At 37.7% G+C, this 26,390-nt stretch overlaps 1 protein-coding gene and 1 pseudogene across 4 annotated transcripts in view; one reads left to right on the top strand and one right to left on the bottom strand.

Annotated features, from left to right (window-relative positions):
• Positions 1-26,390, top strand: part of SLC9A9 (solute carrier family 9 member A9) — a 577,794-nt gene that overhangs the window by 85,966 nt on the left and 465,438 nt on the right. The window lies entirely within an intron of this gene.
• On the bottom strand, positions 176-860 carry LOC125098362 (60S ribosomal protein L17-like; annotated as a pseudogene).

Here is a 26,390-nt window from a genome sequence, read left to right as displayed (position 1 = left end):
ATGAATAGTACTAAAACATTTCATTTAACTCTGTACTCCCTTAGATAAGCCAAAAAAATAGATTATATAATACTTATTGCCCAATTAAGGGAAGCATACAGAGATACAAATTTTTTGAGCTGATACTGAAGTCTGAAAATATTTTAATGCATAAATTCTTATAATGTGACTATTCTTTTTTTTTTCTCTCTCTTTTATTTTTATTTGCATATATTCTGTGCAAATTTACTCCCGGGCCATAAGTTTTTGTTTCTTCAGTTTCTTCTGGGATATCTTTTTCTTCCGTGCAACCTCCTCTTCTGGTTTAGGAACAATCTTCTCTTTTTCAGTAAGGATTATCTCAATGTGGCAGGGAGAGTTCATGCATGTGTTAATCCGACCATGAGCCCTGTAAGTTCTATACCACATTTTGGGGCTTTGTTCACCTGAATGTGCTCAATGACCAGAGAATCGACATCTAAACCCTTAAGTTCAGCATTACTCTGCATTTTTAAGCATGTGCAGTAAAAATTCAGCACTCTTCTTGGGCCACCGACCCTGTGTCCAGCCCCACCGTTTGGCCTGGGCACACCTACCAACTCCACCATTGTAGCGACAGAATGGCAGACACTGATTCTGCAAAGTGACGTCTTTCAGATACATGATGGCTTTTAGGATATGCATACCCTTGAAGGCCTGGGCAGTTTCACGTGTGTTCTTAAAGTGAACACGGAGATTTGAGCCTCTTGATTTGCATGATTTCATAGGGTTTTCTGGGTCAAGCAAATAGCAAACCATTTTCAGAGGTCACCCCAGGCCACTGAGAGCATAATGTGACTATTCTTACTAGTATTTTCAGCCTATCTGTATTTATTGTTACAAAAATGGGTTATCCATCCAACAAAAACCAATACTTTCTCAAGTGCCTTGGTTTCTGATGTGCAAAGGTATGGAAGTCCAATAAATACTTTTGAAAATAATTCCTTTAAAAATCTTCAGGTGTTTAATATTCATAGGGCAAAGATTGTAAGGCAAATGGATGTTTGTGTTAGAGTTTGTCAGGCAGTTTGGGGCACAGATATTTTTAAGAAAGCACACTAAAATATGTTACTAGAATTTGATACTGTGTGGAGTTAGTAATAGGTAACTCCCTTTTCATGGTATGGCCCTTGCCTGCTGAGTCAATGGCTTTAACTGGTTTATTCCAGGACTTTATAAGGCCTGGGTACTGCCAATGTTCTTGGAACAGAGCTTTTCTTTCCTGAATCCCAAGGTCTAATTATGGGATTGTGGCCTACTTGCTTTGTGACCATAGACACAGAAAGGGCTCTAGATATTTTTTTTTCCTTATGATATAGTGTGATGGATGAAAAGTGATTTGTTTAATTTTGTGAGGGTGCAGAGGAGGAAGAAGACCTGATTGTTAAGAAATGGTGACTTAGGGGCACCTGGGTGGCTCAGTGGGTTAAGCCTCTGCCTTCGGCTCAGGTCATGATCCCAGAGTCCTGGGATCGAGCCCCGCATCTGGTTCTCTGCTCAGCGGGGAGCCTGCTTCCCCCACTCCCTTCGGCCTGCCTCTCTGTCTACTTGTGATTTCTGTCAAATAAATAAATAAAAATCTTAAAAAAAAAAAAAAGAAAGAAAGAAATGGTGACTTATCTGCCATGGTATTCACAGAGACTTGGTCCCTGGAGCCTTTTTTGCATTACCTAAGACATGCCACTGAGCAAGTTTCTTACCAGAACCTCAATTTCCCCAACAGTTATATAGTGTCCATCATCTTTTCTTTTCTTTTTTCTTTCCTTCTCTTTTCATTTCCTTTCTTCTTCTAGGAACCTCAGAAAGAAATTTAGAACCAAGCAACTTTCGCTTAATTCTTGCTATCCAACACAATTCTCTTGCACTCTTCCCCGGATATATTTTAAAAATTACATACACACAAAGATGGAGATATATATATATATATATATATATATATATATGATATATATATGATATATGATATGATATATTTGGCATTATATTATATATATTATGAAAGTTTATTCTAAGTGACTTCAAACTCTCTTTGAAAGTCAGAGGAGGGGACGCCTGGGTGGCTCAGTTGGTTAAGCAGCTGCCTTCGGCTCAGGTCATGATCCCAGCGTCCTGGGATCGAGTCCCGCATTGGGCTCCTTGCTTGGCGGGGAGCCTGCTTCTGCCTCTGCCTGCCATTCTGTCTGCCTGTGCTCGCTCGCTCTCCTCTCTCTCTGACAAATAAATAAAATCTTTAAAAAAAAAAAAAAAGAAAGTCAGAGGAGGTATATATTACAAATAAATTAGACAAAGAATCGTGGTATTTGTTTTAGTGTTGTTGTTTTTTTTTAAGCAATCCTGCCATTTTTCTCTTTATCTTCCATCGGACTATTTTACAGGACATTTCTATGTGGTCACATAGGAGCCTCACAATAAATAGTTTTTTAAGTGCCTGAGCCTCATTGCTCTAACACGTTTTCAAAAGAGAATTTGTATATTTTAATATTAGATTACTGTGACCCAGGTTACATACTGATTTAGGCACTCCCTCTTTCTTTGTGCCCTTGGATGTAATGTGGAAAACTCTTCCTTGTTCTGAGATACCTGTGAATATGACGAATACTTGAACACACATGTGTTGTGATTTTGGAGGTCACTATTTTGGAAGATCACTAAGTCTTAAGGATATGTATACCATTGTAGATCCAAATGTGTTCACCTTGGAGAAACTAAGGCAGTGAGCCTTGGCAACTTACTGAGAGGGGAAGTGTCTTCAGTTCCATTCTGAGGTGGCTGTGGGGGAGCTGGGGAGAGTGTATCAGCCCCATGTGCTCTCTGACAAGGTCTGAAGGCTCCTAATATCACCCATTATGCAAATGTACCTATTTGCTGGCAAGTTATGGTTATGAGATTACATGCCCATACCAAGGTTTGATGGTGCTGTAAACCACTTAAGCCCGGGTCTTCTAATTTATTGAAACATCAGCTCCCCTCAAGGGAATTAAAGGCCAATAATTATCCTTTGTCCAAATACCATGAACCAAATTGAGCAACTTTGGGTTTCTCCATGGCAGAAGGAAATGTGATATTGTAACTGGAAGGGGGAGAGTGTTTATTAAAACTAAACAACTTGGCAGACAGAAACTATTCCACCCAGATGGGGTACTTTTAATACACATACTCCCTCACCTCTCCTCAACACCTATCCTTGTCTTAACCCCTGAAAATTCCTTTTTTGGAGGAACTTCTGTGATAACCAGCTTTCCTTTTGAACATCTCAAAAAGAGATGTTTTTCATCACAGGCTTTGTCTCAGGACTTCTGGCTCAGCTTCTACCCCTCTGTTTTTCCCCTGTCACTTTCCTCTCCTGGTGTCTGCCTCTTTCTGACTTAGCCTTTTCAGCGGCTCAGCCTTTTCAGTCACTAGCTCACATGGGGGAAAGTCTATTCTGCTCAGGGACCCACTGAGGCTTCCATGTCAATAAAGCAAATTGATGGCAGGTGTAACACATTTCCCAATTATTGTCTGCAGATGCTTTTCAGAACAAACAATCCCTGAAACCCTTCACACACAAGAAAACACTCCCTTGGCAAAATGATCTTGTTGGGAGCTTGAAAAAGAAAACCCTGACAAAAGAAGAATAGAAAATATTCACTGGCGGGAGCTTCTTGGCTAGGGGCTGCTCACTCCTGTTCAGAGGGATAAGAACAGGAAAAAGTCCTAGAGCATTATAACCTGACCCTAGGGTTACCATTTTGGAACTAATTCTTATAGACAGAGAGGCTACAAGAACACTTTACCTCATTTTGTCATCTCAGTGGTTATGTGTTTTGTTTTGTTTTTTTGATTCTTCTGTCTCACTGTTCCACCGTTGTGAATTCAGGTGATTAATTCTGCCAACTGCTTGTCCCTTCTCCATATTTTTGTTTAGAGACTCTCCCAACATAATCTCGGAAAGGTCTTTCCCAAACTGTGGAGGATGATTGGACTTCAAGCCCGTCTTGACTTCTAGGAGGAAGAGAAAGCCAGAGACATCTAGATATGCCCAGTTATAGGGGAAGATTCAGCACATGTGTAGCTCCATCCCCTGTCAGCAGGCAATCTCTGGAGAGTTGTTCATTTAGTTTATTAACTTAACTTTTTTCTCTTTGTTAAAAAGTTTTATTCTTCTATATCCCCTGTTCCTTCCTCTTTCCACATAAGGAATTAGGAAATTAGTTTCAAGACCTTTTCTTGTATCTGTTATTATTACATACCCTCTGGGCACTGTTGGCATGCAAGTGACTCCAGCAAGGCTGGGAATGACTGAGCAGAAGGCCTGAGAGGACTAAGTCCCCTCTGCATCCAGCCACATCTGTATCCAGTGAGGGGTCATCAGGGTCTCAAAAATCTCCAGGAATTGCTGTGGCAGAGGACAGCATCCATCCCCTTGAAAATCTCTGAGGTTGCCATGGATAGTCCCCATTCTGAAACTCAATTTGTGATAACCAGTAAGGGTCCTGCAGGGGACTAGGAAAGAACAAAAGTCTGGTGCTGCAACGGGCCCAGGGAGACAGACTTTGTGGGCTTCCTTTCTTTTCTTCTCTTGGAGGAAAAAACGCCACCTTGTTCTCTTACCCATCTTAGGAAGGGGATGCAATCAACCGTGGACAGGGAAAGCACAGTAGAGCTTTCAATCAAAGTTTGGTGTCTTTGCAATATCCAGCTAGTCTACTGCTCCCCAACTTGCATGCATTTGGCGTGAGCAAAGTGATACATCTATACCTTTTTTTCACATGGGCCAAGTCCTAATTATAAGGTAGCAGAAAAACTGTCCAAATGTGGCAAAACACTAGGCAAAGCTACAGCCTAGGGGAAGATGTGAGCTTTCTAAAAGCAAAGAGAACTTCTTAAGAGTCATTCCGTTAAGGGGAGTGGGGTAAGAAAAGGAACAAAGGTCTGAACTTCAAAGAAATGTAACTAAAACATTCCTCCTGCTCTGATTTTAATCTTTTCATTGGATGCTTTCTGTGAGAGGGCGCCTAAGTGAGTGGATTTGCCTACCCCTTCAATAAATCAAGGCTTTTTAGAACAGAATCATCGGTGGGGACTCTTTACCCCAGGAAACCGTAATTGGAGGTAAATATTAATTCCAGAGGAAGGCCTCTGAGCCCAAGAAGTGCAGCAACAATGTGCCTCCAAGGAGCCACTTCATTTTTTTTTTTTCCTGTATCCTTTGGAAGCAGATTGTGGGAGCAAAGCTTATCTCCCATTTTTATCCGTTTTAACAATGCTCTGCCTACTGCTAGTTAAACTGAGCTGCCTTAAGCTCAATACAAAAAGCCCTTTTCAGAGCATCTAGCAGATAACTTTTTAAAAAAGAAAAGGAGCCTTTTCACACAGCTCTCCTGGTGCCTTTTTATGAGCTGAGGCTGTGTGCAGACAGCCAGGCCTGAAATGGCTTTTGGGGACAAAGACATCACCCAGTATTTGGTCTAGACTTATTCTTTAAAGTTGCCGCTACACTTTTGCCTCTACCTTGTACCTTTCCTATAACACCTACCCACCACTCCCCCAATGGGCAAGTCTACATTGTCAGTTATGATGAGTTTTTCCTTGCATATTGGTCAGTAAAGCCCAGTGAGGATCTCTTGTATTAAATCATGTGTCACCTTCATCAAGCAGTGCTTTCTAAAATTCATGTTCTCATCTGGAGACTCACTGGGCCGCCTGTGGTGAATGTGATAAAAAGAATTCAAAATGGACAGGATGGTGGCCAGATTCTACTGGAACTCTGTGAATAGTTTGTTTCGTATGAGTAGTGCTAAAGATGGGCCGCTATTCTCTTTGCTAATGAATTAGATCCCTGGAATGCCATTTCCCTTCCACAATAAGGGTAGGGGTGGTACCCACTCAGCTGTTGCTGAGGGCATTTCTGACAACTCTGGAGTTTATTTTAAAATTCCTGAACATCACTTTGAAGTAAGGCTTCTTTGAAGTAACTCGGAAGCTGTTACTAAAGAGTTCGATGAGTATTTGGGAGGTGATTAAAAAGACTGGATGGAGGAATAGTCCCCTCCACCCTACCCCAGTTGTCCTTTCCTCCCAATAGCAAGCCATGTTGGAGAGAATAGATTTTACAACAGTCAGACTCATTGAGGATGCCCTAGGCTCTGATCCAGAAACTATTTGACTCAACCTGGTCTGAGGAGAAGGGAAACATTGCCTATTTCATTTTAGTTTTCAGTGGGGCCTATTCTCCTTCTGTATCTCCAAATATTTTCTTCACTTCTTTCAAGCATGTGCCTATCGATGCAATGCCCACCTTGTTCTCTGACCATGGTCAATGTTATACTACTTACTTATGGAATGAAACTTCCTGCCACCTCTGTCATGGGTCAGTTCCCTAGGAAGACAATTTTGAAGAAGAGATTAATGTACAGAGATTAATAAGTGCTGTTGTGATGCAGGCCTGGTGGAAGGAGGTAGGATGGGTCAAAGGAAGAAGGAGAGCTATAGTGCAGTCCCAGCAAAGGCCCAGCTGACTCCAGGACAATGGTAGACCCTGGAGCTGGAATGGCTCTTTGGAGTTGTCCTAAATTGACACAAGGAAGCCAGGCCTTTATACTTTTTATATCATTGGATGCAGGCTGCCCCTGAAAGGAAGTATGCCCTTGGACAAGGTGAGTCTCTTCAACCGAGGCAATTCCTATAGGGGGCTGATAGCTGAGAGTTGTCTTTGCAGTATGAGAGGAATAAGTTTTGCACTCCTGAAGGGAGACTAAGGCCATGCATTATATCATCTCTATGGTCTCCACGTTAGACCATTAGGGAGGCCTCCTGGGAACAACCTACTATGAATTTAAGGTGATAGATGCTTAGAAAGGAGGAGTCCTCCAAGAGTGTGCATTCTCTTTTCCACACAGCAGGAACCTGATAGAACAGTGGTAAGAACAGCAACCTTGCCTCACCCTGCAATGCCACACTGGAGTCCCAGTTAGCCTGGCTTCAAAAACAGAACTGCCCACTAATGATAACTTCATGTCTCATTGAGGAACATCTGATGTGAATCCTCTCCAGGAGGCCTGCAAACTGGTTCTGCCAGCTGGAGAGAAGAAAGCCAGCATTTGGACTCAACAGGAAGCCTGGATTTCAACAAAGAAAAAATACATAAATATTTATCTAATCACATAATTAAAGGAAATCCACTGTCCCTGTACAGTTGCAACCTAAATGGCCCACTTCATTAAAATGCAAAAGGTTTTGTGAAATACTTTAAACTGTTCCCTCAAAAGGTTCTTTTCTCCATGGATTATTTTTTCAAAGAAGAAACAAATATTTAGATTTATGAATAATATATACTTATATATTTAATATTTATATATTATTTATATATAAAGGAACTATATATGTAATATACGTATTTAATTGCATTTCATTTTTCTCCTGTACCTTCCTTCTTCTCATTTTACCATAGAATGGTTATCAGTTACTCATATTTAACAAAGATATTATCAAATAGCAACATTAAACATTTCTTCTACATTACTCTCACAAGACAGTAGGTAGATTTGTCTACACAGGTGAGGGAAATGAAAAACTGAATTATTCAATGACTTTGATTAATGTTTATGTCAGAGCAGGAACTAATGTATCAGTAATAGGGAAGTTCAATTAGTGCTTTAATTAATTAGACTTCTGTTTTTAGCCCTATTGTGAACGATAATTGTTTGTTAGCTTTGCTTAGGACCTGGGTGAAGGCCTTGATTACAGGTATTACAAAAAATACAATGACATGAAAGTTGAAATTCTTTGAAGAAATGTGAAGTTTGTGAGAATAGAAAATGTCTGTAAAAATTCAAACACATTGTAATTTATTAATGCTCATAAAGTCTCCACTGAAAAGTTAGAATAAGGGCACCTGGGTGGCTCAGTCAGTTAAGTATCTGCCTTCAGCTTGGGTTATGATCCCAGGGTCCTGGGATTGAGTCCCATGTTGGGCTTTCTGCTCAGCAGGGAGTCTGTTTCTCCCTCTCGCTTTCCCTCCACCCCTTCCCCCCAGCTTGTGCACAGGAGTTCATGCACAAGCACTCTCTCTCTTTCTCTCTCTCAAATAAACAAACAAATGAATAAATAAAATCTTTTTTAGAAAGTTAAAACAAATTTCAAGATAAATGATTGTAACTAAAGATAGGATTGTAAGTAACACCTCTTTGATGCATTAGTTGTCTTTCAATTTAGGGTCACTTTTACCTGCAATAATAAGACAATACAGTATGACGCATTTAACCGAGTCTCTCTTCCTCTCTCTCTGCAAGGAACTTTGATCCTTACCATGATAAATCTACTAACAAATATTAAGATCATGGAGGCTTACTATTACAACAAAATAGAGTAGCACCTGCAGGGGAGCCTGCATAATTTAGATCTCTCCTCCTACTCATTGCTAGGGTTTAATCACATCTGAAAGGCAGAGTAATTTAGATGCCTAAGCATCTGCATATAGATGTTCCTTATTTTAGTCTATCCAATGGCTCTTAAACTTTAACGGTACGCTCCAAAATTATTGTACAGGAGTATGCTCTTGAAGCCGATATAGTTTTACCTTACGGACCAAGTAAGGAACATTCAAGGGCAATTTAGGCTGTCTGAGAATGTAAGAAGCAAATTAACTGTTGAGCCACTTAGGCCTAGAAATTAACTAAAGATCAAAAGTGTTACCCAACTAGTCATTTCCTTCAACTCTGCTTTTAAGACGTGACACATATATCAGGCTATCGATAAAGTGTTAAACTTTATGAATGATTTGCTTTTTACTTTTGAATGAAATAAAGAGCATTTAACATTGGTTTCATAAAGTAGCATGCTTTATCTTTGGCATTTGGGGATGTTTTCCGGAGTGGGAGAGAAGGCATTCCAGCTAAGTCTCCAGACATGGAATTCTTAGCCTAACTCTTTTATGCTATAGCATTTTGCTGTGGGTTGTGACTCTTTCAAATTACTGTAGTGTTTCTGAAATATGACTTTACAGCTAACTTTCCTCTTAACTTTAGGCATAGATACATTTTGCAAAAAGGAAGGACACAAAGAACAAAGGAAGAAAATCTCATGATTGCGTCTCTTAAAAAATGACATCATAGCTACTATCTGTTTTTAATGTCACTGGAGTGGCAATTTTCCTATAGGGGACAAACTTCTCCCTTCTTCCCTCTAGGTTATTTGGCTGTTTTGATTATTATATTAACATAAGACAGATTAACAGAATGATAAAAACAAATTTAATTTCATACATACAGAAACCTCAAAGACATGTGGCTCTCTGACAGCAGGTAATTGAGGTCTCTATGCCCTTCTGAGCTAAGAAGGGAATAACGGTCTGGGACTTCAAAGGGGAAGAAGACAATTCACAGGAAGATGGAAAGATCAAATGTTTGGTAAAATTTTTTCTATGCCATGCAGATGTCTTTCTGATATAAAAAGTTTTTTCTGGTGATAGCTCCATTCCTGCACCCTCCCCAATCTAAGTTCTTTTAGGTGATTAAGGAAGAGGTAAAAAGCAATTCTCAAGTCTCTTGGACCTTGTTTGTCTTCAGCTTAAACTAATTCACATGTCAAATCCTTAATCTGGGGCAGCCTGCCCTGAACCGCATCACCACCAAATAAGACAAACAGGTATGTGCAGCATTTATGAATATTAATTTAAAATAATAGGCAAATAAATAAAACTATGTCTTTACAATATTTAGAATAACAGAATGCTTTAAAATTTATTTAGTAGTCTATATTTGTGTTTATGAAGTGAATATAGGCCTACAAAATCAAAACTTAGAAAATTAAGTTCAATTAGGAAACAGAAATGCCATATTTAGCTATTTTCTGTTAAAAAATAACACTTTTAGGGGCGCCTGGGTGGCTCAGTGGGTTAAGCCTCTGCCTTCGGCTCAGGTCATGATCTCAGGGTCCTGGGATTGAGCCCCACATTGGACTCTCTGCTCAACAGGGAACCTGCTTCCTCCTCTCTCTCTGCCTGCTTCTCTGTCTACTTGTGATCTCTGTCAAATAAATAAATAAAATCTTAAAAACAAACCACTTTTATTTCTCAAATATAAAGTTATTATGCTCACCTTCAATATGTTCGAGTTTTCTTGGTTTGCAGTTTTAGCTTTGTTCCTGTCTTCACTTAGTACCATCCTTATTTTTTTAAGATTTTTATTTATTTATTTGACAGAGGGAGAGCACAACCAGAGGGAGCAGCTGTTAGAGGAAGAGGAAGAAACAAGTTTCCATCAGAGCAAGGAGCCCAAAGTGGGGCTTGATCCCAGGACCCTGGGAACATATCCTGAGCTGAAGGCAGACACTTAACCCACTGTGCCACCCAGGTGCCCCAGCCATCCTTATTCTTTTAGAGATTTTATTTATTTATTTGAGAGAGAGAGAGTACAAGGAGGAGGAGCAGCAGGCAGGGGGAGAGGGAGAAGCAGACTCCTCACTGAGCAAGGAACCCGATACAGGGCTCAATGCCAGGACCCTGGGATCGTGACCTGAGCTGGCGGCAGATGCTTACAAACTGAGCCACCCAGGTGCCCCTAGCATCCTTATTTTTATATCTTCTTATATTTCAACTATTTTATATAAAGAAGTCTTTCATGTTTTACATTTCCCCTGTAAGTCTTCTGAAATCTTTTTTGTGAAGAAAGTGTATGTACATATGTGTGCATGTATGTGTGTTTGGGAAAGAGGATAATGTTAGTAAACACACAAGTAAATAGACATTTTAAAACCATATAGATATGCGTGGCCTTGTACCTCTTATATGGCTGTACTTGAATGAATGAATAAATAAATATAATCAGGAAGAAAGCTCTTGTTAGATTTTATATGCATTCAACATATGTATTGAACAAAAGTATTTGTTGGACTTATTGGATGTATTTCTCACTTGCAGGAAAGAAATGATTGATAAGATATGACCCCTGCTTTTTATGGGGGGTGGGGAAGTGCTGCTGTACCAGATAAAGTATGAACATTTCTAAAGCAAGAGGTAGTGAGGCCAGAAGGTCATGACTCACACATCCTATCAGAGGGTGGGGATAAGGAGGGCCAGTATTTACTTAGGGCCTTATGTGAGATGGGTGACCAACTTGTTTAACTTTCAGAGCAACCCTATGACAGGTATTCATTCAGGAGGTAGTTACAGAGCAAGCATTATGCTAGGCCCTGAGAATATAGCATGGAACCAGACAGCAAATCCCCATCCATTGGGGCTTCCACTCTACTAGGAAAATGAGATAGTCAGTAAGTAAGCAAACAATTAACCACAGAGATTCTAGTAGAAGTGATGTGATGAAGTAGGCCAAGGAGTGGGATGTCAGGAAGTGATAGTTGAGCTGGGAGGTTTAGAAAAAGGTATCCAATCCTGAGAAGATGTAAGAGTTGAATAATCTAGTTAGATAAAAAGGACTCCCCCCACCCAGTGGAAATGAACATTGTGTCTTCAAGAAAGGAAAGGAGGGGGGCGCCTGGGTGGCTCAGTGGGTTAAGCCGCTGCCTTCGGCTCAGGTCATGATCCCAGGTCCTGGGTTCGAGCCCCACATCGGGCTTTCTGCTCAGCAGGGAGCCTGCTTCCTCCTCTCTCTCTGCCTGCCTCTCTGCCTACTTGTGATTTCTCTCTGTCAAATAAATAAATAAAATCTTTAAAAAAAAAAAAGAAAGAAAGGAAAGGAGGTAGGTCTAGATAAAGGTAAGCAGGGAAGAAGAAGAGAGGAGAGGAAGTCAGCAAGGAGCCAGACTTAGACTGTGGGCTATAGTGAAGAGTTTGGCTTTTCTTCTAAGTGTGATGGGAAGTACTTCGATAGTATTCTGCAGAGATATGATGTCAAAGAAAAACCAGAGCTGCGCAGTAGTTAAAGTGGTTAAAACCAATTTGAATCAGGAACTACCACAGTAGGTGTAAAGAGACCTCAATAGAGGACTGTACTCAATTCCAAATACTAAGACAAGACGTTATTTATAGCCAAGAAACAGGGTGAGGTCAGTGGATGAAAAATTACTAGAGGAGACATCAGGGATGAGGGGGAATTCTGGCTGAATTAACTCAACAGATTTCTTGCTGAAGGCAGGTCAAGGAGATTAAATATTGAGGGTGGAGATTCTTAATAAGCTGACTTAGGAGGATTCCTGCTCTTGAGGACAATACCTAAGGACAGACCTATTCAACAAAGCGCAGAAGTCTGACTCAAGTTTGGTCAAGGAGAGAGTTTTTGCGAGTGATAGATCTGATTGTCTTGTTAAAAAGATGACTTTAGCTGCTGGGTGGGAAATGTACTGGGTGTGGAGGTAGGCAAGACTCTGAAGTTACCACTTGGGGCAGGTAATAGGCAGCTGAGTTTCCATGAACTTAAAGAATGTGCCACCAGTAGTGGCAGATTTAATGCCAGCCCTGGATAGGAGGGTTGTACGTTTATAGGTAGCCACATCTCCTTGAATCCACATACTCTCTGCCCTGTGGGGAGGGCACCTCTGGACAAAGTCAATAGTTGGGTCTCTAAAGTACAGGCCCTTAGACAGGTGGTCATTTCACCAAGTCTTAGAGCAACACTGCCTGTCCCATAAGCTGAGATGTGAAATGGGAAGCTACAGAAGACAAAAAGCAGATCAAGTCCCTAAGGAGAATTCTTTTAAAAAATAAATCAACTCATAACATGCTGTATCAGTTTCCTATGGTTGCTGTAAAAATTATCACAAAACTGGAAGTATAAAACAATAGAAATATATTGTCTCACAGTTCTCAAGACCAAAATCTGAAATCAGTATCACTGGGTAGAAGTCAAGGTTCAACAGGGCTACTTTTCCCCTACAGGTTCTAGAGGGAATTGGTTCTTTGCTTCTGCCAGCAAGGCCAGCATCTTCAGATTTCTCTGTGCTCTACCTTCAAAACTCTTTTTTTTCTGTGTGTTTAGATCTCTCTTCCTCTGTGTTATAAGGTTATATGTAATTGCATTTACAGCCCATTTGAATAAGCTAGGATAAATTATGCACCTCGAGATTTTTAATTTAATCACACCTGCAAAGTCCCGGTTTTCATATAAGGCAACATTTACAGGTTCTAGGGATTATGACTTAATATTTTATATGCCCATTGTTCAGTCTGCTATAGTATTGTCATTATCTGATGATTCAAGTTATAATACTTAGCCCAAAAGTGTTTTTAAAAGTATTGGTTTTGTCACATGGTTTACTATGGAGAGAGATATTTTCATCTTGGATATTGTAAAGACATCAAGTGAGGACAAAAATTTTTTATTTGGTCATCTTTTTCTATGGTGAGGGAGGAAAACTGAGAGCAGTTGACTGAGAAAGCAAGGATTTCTAGCCAACTGTTTTCTAATTTTGTTTATATAATTGGTGCTATTTTGGGGATGGGCAGGTGGCAAACTGCACCATGTTGGAAAGGAATTATTTGAACACTTTAAAAAAGGTGAATGTACACAAATAGGCAGGGCCTGATGACAAGCTTTTTTCCTGAGAATTTGAGATAGGAGTTTTTAATTCAATTCAACATTTCAATTAAACTCAAAAACATTTATTGAGAGACTGCTAGATGCCAGGCACCAGGCTTTGGAAATAGAAAGATAAATTATATCCCATACATAGCCTCCAAGAGCTCACAATTTATTATGTGAGAGAGTCACAAAAACAAACAATTTAGAAAATAAAAATACAATGTGTTAGTTTTGTGAGAGGGGTATGATTGAAGTGCTAGGGATAAAGGTTTAAAAGGAGAAAAAAGAGAACCTAGGAAATTATCTGACACTCAAGGGCACTCAGTAAATATTTGAAGGAATGGACCACATTCCTCTCCACCGCAAGACTTCCCCCACCCCCTCTCTGAGTTTGAGCTACCATCTTCTCTTGCCTGAACTATTACAAGCCTACAAATTTCTCCCTAGTTACCACTCTAATTCCCCGAAATCCATTATCTATGTAGGAAATCCATGTCATCTCTGCCTAAAATCCTTTAATTGTTTCCTACCATATTGAGTATAAGATTCCTTCTACTTGCCATGGCCTACTAGGTAACATGATTCATCCCTGCTCACCTTTTGATTATTGCTTATGTTCACTTGTACCTACCCACACTGGCCTTCTTTCTCTTCCTGGAATCTCTGAGCTCATTTCTGCCTAGGGCCTTTCCTCTTGCCTTTTCCCTTGTTCTACTTTAGCTCCTTCTTTTTATTCAGTCTCTGCCCAGGTCTCCGCCTTGTTGAGGAACTCTTCCGACTACTGATCTAATATTTTTTTTCACAGCAACTATCAATTTCCAAAGTGATCCCTGTGTTTATTTATTTTCTTCCTTTTCAATTGAAATATAGTTTCCTTGAGGCAGAAACCTTGTTAATCTACAACATTTTATCTCCATTGCGTGTCACACAGTAGATATGCATTTTGGCACCTGGCATTGATACAAAAGTTCAAAATCTATACTGCTCCAAATCAGGGACCTAATGAAAAGAATTTCCAGAAATATATACAGTAGCCCTACTGTTTTAGGCATTGGTGATGTTATTACCCCAAACCTTTAAATAGGCTTCAGAGTCAATCCCATAAAGGCCTCAGTGGACAGCTATAAAGTTTTCATGAAGGATGATTTTAGTGTTCTTTCCAGACTCCTAGGCTATTCATTGAGTTAGAATTATGATACAGCAGTAAAAAATGAACTTTAAAAAATATAGTATCACTTTAAAATGAGAACAATTCAAAAGATAAAATTGTGATAATTTGAATTAGTTATTTGAAAATCTTTCTTCTTTCTTTCTCTGGAGACTTTCTTCTGTACTTCAACAATAAAAATATTTGTAAGTGGTTTGCAACCAGAGAAGCTTATTATAAAAACATATCTTGGTTGCTTAAAAATGCTCACTGCTCAGTATTTTCATTTATCAGTCTCTGTGAAGTGTTTTGTCTGGAAGCTTCATGTCTTTCTCCTTTGAGTTATTGTCTGAACATCTAACTAGTATATTTTGCTTGCCAGTCCTATTGCCTTAGAGGTTAAACTGAAAAAGCTCCTTTATGTAAAGGTCAAGCTCTCTTTAAAAAACTTCTGGCATTCAAAATCGAAGCAGTAAACAGCAAAAGAGGATTGTGAAGTTGAACAAATGGGCCTTAATTGGCCATTAGACTTGGACTGATTTAAAAATGAATATTTAACTTGTGTTCTGGGTATCCACCATATATATGGTAGTTCCCCTTTAGTGGGCTCACTTTATTTTTTTTTTAAGATTTTATTTATTTATTTGTCAGAGAGAGAGGGAGAGAGAGCAAGCACAGGCAGACAGAATGGCAGGCAGAGGCAGAGGGAGAAGCAGGCTCCCTGATGAGCAAGGAGCCCGATGTGGGACTCGATCCCAGGACGCTGGGATCATGACCTGAGCCGAAGGCAGCTGCTTAACCAACTGAGCCACCCAGGCGTCCCAAGTGGGCTCACTTTAGATAAGTATCACCTAATTCCTTTCTCATTAAAAACTTCCTTTGGACGTTGGCATGGTAAATACCTCATATAAAAAAGCTACTCCTGGCTCATACCCCTTTCCTCTGATTCTCCAGTTAATCAGGCTTAATCATTATTCATTTGCCTAATTCAGGAAACATTTAAAGCTGTTTTTCACTTAATCATGTTGACTAAAAAAGCAACTAGACCAGGAGAGATTTTTGAAGCCTGTTAAAACCATTAGAGCATAAAATGGTGAATTCTAATTATTATCTAAGTAAGACAGGGGGAAAAAAGAATCAGGTAGTCCTTTTAATGGTGAGAGGAACACATGCAGGCCCTGGGCAGACTGATGAGTGAGTGGAGATGGGGCCCTGGGGAGAAGAGGCCAAGTTATCTATTACTGTGGCTCAACTCTAAAGGGGTCTTGAGTTAGGGAGACCTGTGAGGGAAAAGATTATGCGGGTAACTGTCATCTCCAATTAACACAACCTAGAGTACTGTGATGAGGGAGCCATATTGTGGACCTGGTAGAGACTTGGTCTCTCCAATCAAGAGGTGCCATAAGGGATGTCTTTGATGGGTGTGAAGCAGCCTTTGCCAAAATTCTGAAAGAGAACATGGGCATCAGTAGATGTCTGAGGACACTGAAATGAAGGGCACAACTGGGACATTGTTATGCTGTCAAGAATTGGCATTAACCTGGGGGTATTAAAGATTCTGGACTTTCCAGAAATTACTTTGAATTCTATGTTGCTGGTGCCTGGGACATGATTAAGTATTTAATTGATGTTAGCTACTATTATTACTATTAATCATATTAGCTACTCAACACCTACATCCACAGAATAATAAAACCCTGGATGGTCATCTGATCCAAACTTCTGCCTTTAGGGGCTTAAAAGTGTCAGAAGATATTTGAGCTGAATTTCTCACTTGCATTTATACCTAAAGAATTGTGCAGCAGAAAAAAAATAATCTTCTCACACTCATAATGTCATTGTTGAAATAATTAGGAATGCCATGAGAAATTAACACACACCAACAAGCGTCTACCAATACCTTTATGCAAATTTTGCAAAGATGCCCCCCTTTGCAGTGGTGCAGCCCTATTACCTGAACCACAGGCTGTATATGCAGAGTAGGGTTGTGTTTTAGCTCCTACTAAACTGGCATAAATTGGCACAACCTTATACAGCAGTGTATTAGAATAAGCCGAAGAGAACCACCTGGAAACAAGCAGCAGGTTCTCTTGGAGAGGTGTGATATATTTATTTTAATTTTTTAAAAATAATAAGCTATATTTTAGAGTAGTTATAGATTTACAGAAAAATTGAGCAAATAGTACAGAGTTCCTATGGCATCTCTTCCCACCCCCACATATGCAGTTACTCTTATAATTAGCACCTTCTGTTAGTTTGGTACATTTGTTACAACTTATAAACCAATATTGATATATTATTATTAACCGAAGTTCATACTTTTTTTAGACTTCCTTAGTTTTCACTTAGTGTCCTTTTTCTGTTTCAGGATCCCATCCAGACTATCACATTACATTTAGGTACCATGTCTCCTTAGGCAACTCTTGATTGTCAGAGTTTCTCAGACTTTCCTTGTTTTTGATGACTAACAATTTTAAGTACTGGTCAGATATATTACAGAATATCCTTCTACTGGAATTTGTTTGATATTTTTCTCATGATTAAGAATGGAATTACGGGTTTGAGGAAAGAAAATCTCAGAGGTAAAGTGCCATTTTCATCACATCATACCAAGGATACAAACTATCAACATGATTTATCACTACCGAGCTAGACTTTGATCACCTGGCTGAGTTAGTGTTTATTTTTCAGGTCTCTACACTATGAAGTCCCCATCTCCCTTCCTTACTGTGCTCTTTGGAAGGAAGTCACTATGTGCAGCCCACACTTAAGGGACACAGAGTTATGTTCCATTCAGTAGAATATATCTATAATTTTTTTTAAATTCATCTACATGGAGAGATTTGTCTCTTCTCCCCATTTATTAATTTATTCAATTATTTATCTACTTTAGTATGTACTCATAGATATTTATTTTATACTTCGGTTTATAATCTAATACTACTATATTTTGTTGCTCAAATTATGAAATAATTTGACCATTGGCTTTGGCCATTGGGAGCACTTTCAATTGGCTCCTGTGCCTTACTACATATTCCCATCAGTTGAGGATTTTTAGGGATGTGGGTTACTTCCTTATTTTCTGCTACTATAAGATGCTCATGTTTTAAACAACACGAGTCTTGGAGAATTAGCCATTTCTCCAAGGAGTACTGGTTCCTTTTATTGGAGAATGATTAGATTAGAAACCAAGATCTGAATGCTAGGTGTATTCACTGATACTGGTGTCACTTCTTTTAGACACTCTCAGCTGATGAAACAAGAAATATATGCATATTTGCTGTGTAAATACTTATATTTATAAGTATCTCTCTGTGTAACCATCTGTAACTATATTAACTTAGACATGAGTTCTTAACAGTAATGGATCCAACTCTGATCCATTACCACACTGATGTGAAGCATGCTACTTTCCTCCCCTTCTGATCTATAAATTTTGTCTCCAATAAGAAGAAATCATTTATTTAATTATTTAATTGTAGCATACATGTAGCAATATCAGAATTTTTAAACCATATCCCTGCAGAAAACAATTTTATCAACTAGTGTATAGTATTTATGTGCAGTCCTTTTGCCTTTGGTCTTATTTCAGCCCTTTCCCGTACTCCCTTTAGTGGGGTTGTTTTATACATTTGTATGAGAGCTAGATTCTCTTAGCACAGTCTTCATTTATTCCTGGGATTCCTTAATGAGGAGATATTATATTTTAATAAATAAATTAATTTAGTATTTACCAAACATATCACTAATGGTAAGCAAGATGGTTTTTAAATAGATTTCTTTACTTTAATGGATATGCATTTATTTTAATTTGTACTAGAAAAAATATATAACTAGATTATAAATCTATAATTTTATAACTATTATTGATTAGGATGGAAGTATATTTAACTTTAAAGCTGTGTCATAGTAATAAAAATTGATAATGACAGGGAAATGGCTGAAGTTTGGGAAAAATTAATCTATGCACAAGACCCATCATGGTACATCATACCCATATATACTTTTAATACATAGTCAGTGGAGAATCCTATTTCAGCATCAGATCCCAAAACTATGACATTCTTGATAGTTCAAGACAGTAATCTTGTATACAGATAATAATCTGATATATATTATCTCTAAATTTTTGTCTAAAGTAGCAATGCCATTCTTTCTGATCTAGTCTCATATAATTTTATATTACCTGAGGTAGCAGTCATCCTGCAAATTTTGCCAGCTACTCACTGAGTTGGCAGCTCCTTTAAATGGCATAATCTAGGGAACTCCGGGATCTCTAAGTGGAAGAAGAGGGACCTTGTCAGAATTCTAAATAAGACAGTCCTGTTGCCAGCACTAATACTCTAACTCACCAAATACAAACCCAGCTGAGAGAAATGACATCTCAGATGACATATGATAGGACCAAGATACCTTGACATGGATGAGGATAAAGATTACTTAAAAAAAAAAAAAAAATCTTGGGAGGATTTATTAAAACAGTGATTGCTGGGCCCCATCTCCAGAATTTCTAATTCAGTAGGTCTAGGTAGGGTTAAAGAATTTGCACTTCTAAGAAATTTCTAAGAGATACTGAAGTTTTGGGAATAGGGAGGAACCATACTGTGAAAACCATTGGTCTAGTTGTTCAGGCAATGGCTTAAGGAGAGCAAAAAGGCAGATGAAATTTTAGTTATCTAAGTGAAAGCAAACACAAACCCTGGAGTTTCCTTAATTTTATTGTGGTTATTGATCATAAGACCAAATAAGATTAGTAAGGAAATATCAACCGGTTAATTTTAAAGAAGTGACAATTATCAACATCATTATCTTTGTTGTAATTCTTTCTCTTTCATGGCAAAAAACCTCAGGTTTTTAGTAAATATTAAATAAGAACTATTTGGTTTTGACCAAATTTGGTATTTAAAATCAGGGACTTTTTGTTACTTTTGGGGATGGTAGTTGATAGAAGTAATAGTAGTTGGGGCAAGAAGAAATTTTTTAAAATTATTTTTTACTTTGTTTCATTTGAAAACATACCTCAAAATTGTTTCATTTTTCATTTGCTCATTTAAGGATATCTTAAAATATAAGTATAAAAATATTAAAGAAATTCATAGCCTGAGATCCAATAATCCAAGTTTTAAAAATCTCTCTTTATTGTACAATATGAAATGTAGACAAAGTTTGGGAATAGAGATGATCATTTTGGCATTATTTAAGAGTAGAAACTAGAATATTCCCCAAGGCCCAATATTAAGGGACTATTTAAATATATTATGTTAAGTAAAATGGAATGTTCTGTAGTTCTTACAAGTCAAATGTGTAAATGACAAAATCTTGACATCATGTACAAAACTGCAAATTGAAACATTTTATAAATGGCATGGGTCACAAATGGGTTAAATGCATAAAAATTACACTGGCATAAAACATGCCAAAGTGATATACAGTTTATTATAAGGGTTAAAAGTACTGTCTCTGAATATAGACCTAATGGGCATAAACCTAAACCCTAATACTTTCTACCATTTGACCTTAGATGAACTTATTAATTTCTTTTTATTCTCCACTGTGAAATGTCTGTTGTGGTACAATGGGAAATATATATTTGGCCTTTGTCCAGTGTTCCTGACACAGAGCTCCCAAGACTATTGGACATTTTGGAGTTATAGGAGCATCTTTTGTTATTCATAACAAGCCCCTTTAATTATATACCTGAGTTTTTTTCTTATGAGACTCTTTTGGGCCTCTAGACAGCTTCAGGATGGGGTCTGGTTACCAGAAAGCCCAAGACATGATTGGAGGTTTGGAACCTTCAGCCCTACTTCCCAACTTCCAGGGAGGAGAGAGGAGTTAGAGATTAAGTTTGGTCACCAATGGTCAATGATTTAATCAATCATACCTATGTAATAGAACTTCCATAAAAAACCTTAAATGAGGGTTTTTAAAGGGCTTCCAAGTTGGTGAACACATCAAGGCACTGAAAGGATAATGTGCCTGGAGAGGACATGGAAACTCTGTGCTTCCCTCTTCACCCCATACTTTGTTGTATACATCTCTTTCTTTTAGCTGTTCTCAAGTTGTATCTTTTGTAATAAATTGGTAGTAGTAAGTAGAGAGTTTTCCTGTGTTCTGTGTGCCATTCTAGCAAATTATTGAACTAAGAGGGGGTTTGGGGAACTCCCAATTTATAGCTGGTTGGTCAGAACTACAGGGGCCCCAGAACTTACAATTGCCATCCGAACTGGGGCAGTCTTGTGGGACTGAACCGTTTACCTTAAGAGATCTGATGTTAACTTCAGGTGCATAGTATCAGAATTGAATTAAATTGGACATCTAGTTGGTGTCTGGAGAATCAGAGAATTAGTTGTTGGTGCTATAAAATATCCTAGGAGTTGTATTATTTAACTTTACACTAATGGTTCAGTTGGGAAAACAGATCCACTCTAAGTATTTCAAAGAAAGGATATAATATTTGGGAACTTACAAAACTCCTGGAAGGACGGGAGTGGAAAGTCAAGAAGGTGGTCATTAGATTTTACAGCTATGTTCCAGAGAGTGGGGAATTATAGAGCCCATCCAATAGTGAGGGACTGTAAAAAAAAAAAAAACCTTGCTGTTACTCCAGTTATATCTAAGCCCAATGGCACGTGGCTGGAAGAGGATTCAGAGATCATTGAAAGACTAATTTCTGCTAAAGTCTACATATCTGCTACTGTGGGGGGAAGAAAAATGGATTCTGGTTTCTTCTTGTACCCCAAATATAATGCTAGAGCATTTTACTAGCTGGCAAAATGTAAATTGCCTGCAGAACCTAATGAAGTCTAGGGCATGTAGTTCTTGGTCTTATAACCACTGTGATAAAGGGAAAAGCACAAAAAAGAATGGAAATAAAAGCTAATCCTTTAAAAATAGTTTTAAAAATCCAGCATACTATTTCATAGGGTTTTTGTGAGGATTAAATAAGAAATACATGTAAAGTATTAACAGATCATGAGGCCACATTTTAAGTATTTAGTTACTGTAAGAATTTTTTAATGATGCTGCTGCTGATGATGATGATAAGGTCTTTGCAGGTGAAGAAGACCATGGGTAGTCTGTCTTGCTGTACATTCTCCCCACATTTTCAAATATTCTATAGTAAAATTTTCATTATGCACTTAGAAGAAAACTGAGTAAATACCAACATAAATGCTAGGAAATCATGTTTCCTATAACTGCATATAAAACATTAGCATAAAACAACATATTAGAAGAAATTGTAGTATTAACTTATAGGAAAATGTTTTCTACACAAGCCAAGCATGTAGACATTCATTCTGCTCATGTTTGAAACTTGAGTTGAGATGTGTCACCAGCACAGTCCTTGCTAGCTATTCTATTCCATGGGCCTTTAAAAAAATTTTTTTAGTATGGTTCTTATTTTAGATATTGAGTGAATTCTGATTCAAGCCTTACTTCTGTGATTCAGACTTAATTATTCTACCTGCTGTCTTCCAAAAATAAAAATGCTTCCAATTTTATGAGAACATCTTGGTAAAAATTGGAAGAGGCAAATGACTAACAGGAAGAACATTAAATGTACCTAGAACATAAAGTGTAATAAGAAAATGAAAAGAACTAATTTTTCAGTGAACACAGGGAGATAATTCCAGTTAAAGGACTAATTAAAATACTGGGGCATATAATGTTGTTTTCATGATGAAGTGATGTAAAAGACTTAGAAGTCATGATCCTTCCAGGACAAATGTTAAAATGCAACATACTGCCTTGACATTTTTAACGTGGCATGAAATCCACTGAGTTATTTTCATAAGTCTTTAATAATATAAAATATTATAACTATTTTAATCAAAGAATGTTAGTGGAATGACTCAATATCTGAGCTTTGCTCTACTTAGTGTATTAAAATAATTCTTTCAAATGCACCAATTATGATTGTCAGAGTAAGTGGAAAATAATTTATTTAGGAAGTAACCGCATTCTTAATGTTCCCTACCCACTGACTCAGAGCTGATTAATACTTTACAAACCAGATGTGATTAGCCAGCAGCCTAGCTCAGAAGAGTTATCTCATTACTGGCCCATTATTGTGTTAGCCGTTTGCTCAAGAACTGATTAGTGAGCCAATTAACTACCCTCTCCGTAGTGTTAAGGAGCACAGAATTTTGTTTATCTTTTACAGATGTCACCTACTATAGTTATTTTTATTTTGAATATCATGCGAACAAGAACAAATAGGAAAAAATATGTCACAGTCTTTAAGCTTCTCACTATTGGCCTTAAACATACCCCAGAAATTTAGGTAAAAATTGGAAGAGGTAGTAAGAAGTTACTTCTACAGATTCCCCTGTTTAGGGGGAGCTTTGTTTCTGTTCAACATTTATTGATCATATGCTTTCATCAGAACATAAGTTCTAATAAGGCAGGATTTTGTTTTGTTTACCTTGGAATCCAAATGCTGAGAATTCTGCCTGGCATGTAGTACATGCTAAATAAACGTATCTACTTAATGAGCAAATGAACACTTGACAGGATGCTAGTTCCTACAGAGAACTCTCAGGCTAGAAGAGAAACAGACACACAAACAAACAGATATATAAGATAGGTAAATTATTATAATACATATATGATAATAATGAACTTTATAATACAGATACAAGGAAGAATGTGAGGGGTGCCTGGGTGGCTCAGTGAGTTAAAGCCTCTGCCTTTGGCTCAGGTCGTGATCCCAGGGTCCTGGGATCAAGCCCCACATCAGGCTCTCTGATCAGCAGGGAGCCTACTTCCCTTCCTCTCTCTCTACCTGCCTCTCTGCCTCCCTGTGATCTCTGTCTGTCAAATAAATAAAATAAATTTAATTTAATTTAATTTAAATTTAAAAAAAAAAAACAAGGAAGAATGTGAGACAGAAAGAAAATAATTTGATGTCAAGACAAGGTGGAGGGTTGGGGTAGGGGTAAAATTATCAGGGATGAATAAAGAATGTTAGGAACTCAGCGAGGCAAAGGGAAGTTTCCAGAAAAGGAATGCAACATATATAAAGGTATGGATTCTTGGAAGCTCATTGCCTATTAAAAATATAAGAAGAGAAGTTGTTTGCACAAATGTTTGAGGTTTTATGGTTACAATTTTCAAAAAATGAATGACACACAACATATGGGATAAAATAGGTAAGTTGAAAGGAGAATCTGAAAGTGGCACATTAAAATCTTTATTGAAGAAACTAAAGCTGATGGGGGAGGCTAAGTAACTTGCTCAATGTCACACAAGTAGCAAAGGGGAAAGTAGAGATTTGAACTCATGTCTCTCTTACTCTACATCCCATAATCTTATACACTTGCTAATACTATATTGTTGTCAGTACCTGTGAGGCATCCATTCAGTTTATTCTTTCCTTGAATCATATACCTGAGAAAACAAATAAGTTATTCAAAAACTTATGTGGTAACAGAGGATCATAGGGGAAGGGAGGGAAAAACAAAATGAGATGAAATCAGAGAGGGAGACAAACCACCAAAGACTCTTAACTATAGGAAGCAAACTGAGGGTTGCTGGAGGGAAGGAGGAGGGGATGGTAACAGGGTGATGGGCTTTAAGGAGGGCACGGGATGTAATGAGCACTGAGTATTATATGAACTGATGAATCACTGAACTCTACCTCTGAAACACAAAGACACACTCTATATTAATTAATTGAATTTAAATAAAATTCAATTTTTAAAAAAAGTAAATTTGGAATAAAAAAAAAAAAAAACTTATGTGGTGACTATGAAATCTGACCAAAAGGAGGTTTATAGTTTGAATGTTTTTACAGAATCCTTCTTTCCCTTTAGCTTTCCTTAGATTCGTTGCTTCTTTCTTTCAGTCAGCAGTTCCTAGCTCATGTAGCCAGGCACTTTGCTGAGCATTGATTCATAAAACTCCTTGCCCTGAGCTTTGTTGGACAGACAATAAGAAAAGTCTTAATCTCCAACTTTCCTTTCCTAGACTCACTGGAGCGTTAATGCAAATCTAATTTTACAAATAGCGTATCTTTTTAAATCTAGGATTCCAGGGTTGAACAAAATATTACTTGAGTAATTCCTAGAGTTTCCCAAAAGGCAGGAGTCCTTTTATTTGAGAACTTTAGGGGTCTATTGTCTATTTTTCTGCTTTACATTATTGAAGAAGCTTTAATCATTATTAAGATTTTCATTTAGGTAGTTGGTTTTCAAAAGCCATTCCACTGATTGCTTTCTATTTAGGGAATGTGAAGAAATACAAGAATTTACTTTCATTTTTATTTTACCAACAGAACAAGAAGTCTGGCTCTCACATGTATGGACATAGATTTTGTCAGGGATTGCATTCTGTATCTTAGTGAATAGACTCTTCCTTCCACCCAAAGCAAATGTTTGATTCTGAATATCTGAATATGCTAATTATTGTCATTTATTAAATGGATTTGATTGGGCTGTAATAAGATTAAATGGTGCACATTGACCAAAGTCCAGGTAACAATACAATTCACACTCTGATCATCTTTATTATAATTTAGCTAACTGTAAGTTACATCATCTGGGACTTTCTTTAGCCATCTAAAGAATGAGAGTACAGGAAAGTACATGGCCATATTATTTAATATCATCTCCCAGCTCTTTCAGCTCTGTGACTTTGAACACATTACTGATCTCTCCATAACAAAGTTTACTTATCCACAGCAAAAGGGTGTTTATGGGGATTAGAGATAGTACCTACATGTAAAGTAACCAGACATCATAAATCCTCAATAAATGCTAAGTACTGATATTATTATCTAGGAACCATAGGTACTTTATTCATTACTGTAGTAGCAAATATGCATAGGAAGACATGAGAACAATAAAAAAGAAAGAAGAAACACAAGATTATTTAGAAGGCTGAAGAATGAGGTTTGGATGAAAAATTATAGAGATTGAAGTACATTATATTAGAGATGAGAAGAATCATTTATTAGTGGTGTTGAATAATATGAAGGGTTATTATCATAAAGATGGCTATCAACTGTTTGCTATTTGACTGAATACAAAGTAGGAAAGTTGGAGCCTACAGTATAGAATGAGTAGAGGTTAGGTAATGTGCTCTCATGATGCTTGCACACACCAAACTCTTGATGGAGTAGTTGAATGCAAGCATGCGCAAATTAATGAGCAAATGTACAATAATTTCCTAGTATTTATGTTTCAAAACATCATTACAAAAAGGAGTTGAAGAACTCTTCTATCTGGTAAAATAAAGAGATTAGAGATGTGGTTGAAGAGAGCTCTTCGATGGTGTTGATAAGATTTTATTTCTGAGTTGGGTAGGGATAGGTATGTGTTTGTCATAATTCTGTGTTGATTTATTCTTTTTGTCTCTTTGGTGTTTGTCTTATTTTGCTTAACATAGTGTTTTCAAGTTTCATCTTTGTTGTATGTAGCATGTGTCAGAATTTCACTCCTTTTTATGGCTGACTTAACTTTTATTCAGTGTAAGTCCATTGAATATCTACATTTTCACACCTCTGGATTAGCTATACAAACATAAATAAGTAATACATATTCTGTGCTCTTAAGAAGTTCATGATGCAGAGCAGGATGAGGGAAATACTCATAGAAAGTGGGAAACAAGTAGAAGCTAAGTATGTACATCATGTAACAAGGCTGCAAGTAAAGAACAAAAGAAGAAAAACAATTCAAAAATGCCTCCACAATAAGTGGATTTACTACCTCAGATAACCAGACATCTGGAGGTCTCACAGTTGGTTAACTGAGCAACTTACATCC

This window comes from Lutra lutra, chromosome 1, assembly GCF_902655055.1.
Source record: "Lutra lutra chromosome 1, mLutLut1.2, whole genome shotgun sequence".
Classification (NCBI taxonomy): Eukaryota; Metazoa; Chordata; class Mammalia; order Carnivora; family Mustelidae; genus Lutra; species Lutra lutra.
This window is presented reverse-complemented; position numbering and strand designations above follow the sequence as displayed.